This window comes from Amphiprion ocellaris, unplaced genomic scaffold, assembly GCF_022539595.1.
Source record: "Amphiprion ocellaris isolate individual 3 ecotype Okinawa unplaced genomic scaffold, ASM2253959v1 Aocel_unscaffolded100, whole genome shotgun sequence".
Classification (NCBI taxonomy): domain Eukaryota; kingdom Metazoa; phylum Chordata; class Actinopteri; family Pomacentridae; genus Amphiprion; species Amphiprion ocellaris.
Genome location: NW_026559257.1, coordinates 2,065 through 5,001, shown reverse-complemented (window position 1 = coordinate 5,001; position 2,937 = coordinate 2,065). Strand labels below are relative to the sequence as shown.

General features: G+C 35.0%; 1 long non-coding RNA gene across 1 annotated transcript; it reads right to left on the bottom strand.

Moving 5' to 3' along the window:
• Positions 1-2: 2 nt before the first annotated feature.
• On the bottom strand, positions 3-1,908 carry LOC129348381 (uncharacterized). The gene is made up of 3 exons (XR_008600916.1): positions 1,648-1,908; positions 963-1,121; positions 3-20 (listed from the first exon to the last, which is right to left on the bottom strand). It is a non-coding gene; the product is annotated as an uncharacterized LOC129348381 (long non-coding RNA).
• Between the last annotated feature and the right edge of the window lie 1,029 nt (positions 1,909-2,937).

Here is a 2,937-nt window from a genome sequence, read left to right as displayed (position 1 = left end):
GTGGGGAGATAGAGAGGGACCTTTGAATTGTTCAGAAAGGAAAACAGGGAAACCCATTGGTAGTTTTAGTTTAGGATGCTACTGCGGTGTGTTTTTGGATTTTAAGAGGTGAACAGGAAGAGGTTTTTTTTTGTATTGATTATCTTTTACTTTGTTCCTAGTTGGAATGTCCATCAATGTCAACATGAAGTTCACTTTTAGTTCTGTTGATTTATTTTTATTTTACTAACACCCATTTGTTTTTAACCCCCTCACATGTTGTGTTGTTGTAAACTTACTCTTTCAAATAAATTCTCGTCTAACCCTCTGGAAACCAGCGTTTGGACTGTTTTTGTGTTGCTCCTCACCTACTGACAGCTGTGGACTAAAGGCTATACTGTGACGTTTTTAGATCGACATGCTATACTATGATGTTTGTTGGGCAACATGCTATACTATAGGCTTTTTAAATTGACATATTACTGTGACTTTTTTTGTTTTAGTTTTTTTTTTGTTTTTTTTAGCAACATATAAGAATTCGAACAGTTTTGAAAGTTACTACACTTTTACTTGTGCAATGAAATTATTCTATGGCATTTTTTAGATGACATATTATACTCTGATGTTTTCTTGAATTACATACTATTTTGACAATATACTACACTATGACATTTTTTGAACCACATATCATACATGACAATTTTAGGCAACATCCTATCATTTTCCGCTTTTTGAACCACATAATAATCTATGTTTTGTTTGTTTTTTCTTGCCAACATGCTGTACTATGAACTACAGGCCATACTATGTTATTCTTGAGTAAAGCATACTATACTTTGACATTTTCTGAACTACATCCTATACTATGGTGTTATACACAGAGTGCGTTGGTTACATGTTGATTTATAATCTAGATTTTTTTTCTGTTTTATTTTTTTGACGGGATTACCACAGACCTGACCGTGAACACCGTTGACACCCACCTGAGGGAGACGCTGCCTAAGATCTCAAGGCTGCTTGGTCGTGGTCTTTCTGGCACGTACTCTTCCAAGATGAGCCGGGAAGTTTAACACTGATGGAATGACACCAGGTCTAAGCCGACAAACTTCCAATTCCTCCTCAACCCATAGTCTCTGGGAAACCTACATGGAGTAAGAAAAGTAGACAGAGAAGTAATTAAGTCTGTAGACAACATATTAAAAAGAAATCATGCTAATAAATTAAGTACAAAGAACCGAATTCGCCAATATACTGGAGACCAGAGCTATTTAATTTGATAAGTATAACCTTGTTTAGTAACATTTCAATTATTTGAGAGCAGTGCTAAAGAACTGCCTGTAATCCCAATCATAAAATGAGGTTTGTAGAAAAACTATAGATTAATCTGGATATACATGAGTTAGGCTTTATAACTACTGTACTATTACAAATGCTGATACTACTTCTATGACTCTAACAGCTGTTTATACTACTACTGCTGCTTGTACTTTTAGTATTACTACTACTGCTTGTACAACTATACTACAGCTACTATTAATCGTCTGGTATTTGGCTGTCAAGCTGCTAGCTCGCCTTAGTGTTTTGCTAGTGGCTAACTAGTTAGCTCTCATAGACTGGAAGCTCTCAACAAGATTTCATAATGAAAAAAGAGCCAAAAACTATTCTTACCTATGAAAAGTCATTCCAAGTTTCCTTGTCTCAATCGTACGACGCAGTGTGTAACTGTATGCAGCACAGTGAGCCGGCATACTTGTTTCTGTTTTCACGCCGTCTACATCAACAGAATGCACTGAAACTTTGCCCCCACTAGCTTAGCCTCGCTGTAGCCGCAGCTCAAAGGGGGCGTGTCCTATCTACTCATTCATATCTATGAGAGCAACGATGGCTGCACTTTAAGGAGTTACGTAAAGTTGGGCAAGATATTCACAGATTCGGACTTCCGGCCTCAATAACTCATGGGATATACGTTGTAAAAAACATAAACAATTCCTCTTTCAAATCGTTGTAAGCTAGACAATGTGCTACAAGGCCAGTTTTATCAAAACTCGCTGTCTTTCAAGCTGCAGAAATAACATTGATGTCTATGAGCAGCTGGCTGTGCGAACGAGGTGAACAGGGACCGTCTGCAAATAGCAAAACCGCTGCAACAGCGAAGAGAGGCACTACACAAATATTCAATAACTTGACTTTTATACACTGTAGCGTCACCAAATTTACTGGAGCCATCAATTGTGTCTTGCTGGTCATACTACAAGTCTTGGTTTGATACTAAATACAAAATCTGAATGTTAAGGAATTTTCATTATTTAATTATTATTTTATTAGTCATAAAATTCAATAACTTCACTCTTATATACTGTAGAGTCACCAAAATCATTGGAGCCATCAATTGTGTCTTGCTGGTCATAACTACAACTCTTGGTTTGATGCTTAAATACAAAATCTGAATTTTAAGGAATTTTTATTATTGTCTTATTATTTTATTAGTCCATAAAATTCAATAACTTCACTCTTATATACTGTAGTGTCACCAAATTTACTGGAGCCATCAATTGTCTCCCTACTGGTCATACTAACAACTCTTGGTTGATGCTAAATACAAAATCTGAATTTTAAGGAATTTTCAATTATTTTATTATTATTTTATTAGTCATAAAATTCAATAACTTCATCTTATGAATTGTAGTATCACCAAAATCACTGGAGCCTTCAATTGTCTCCTGCTGGTCATACTACAACTCTTGGTTTGACACTAAATACAAAAATCTTAATTTTAAGGAATTTTCATTATTGTCTTATTATTTTATGAGTCATAAAATTCAATAACTTCACTCTTATGAATTGTAGTATCACCAAAATCACTGGAGCCTTCAATTTGTCTCCTGCTGGTCATACTACAACTCTTGGTTTGACACTAAATACAAAAAAATCTTAATTTTGAGCAATTTTTATTATTTA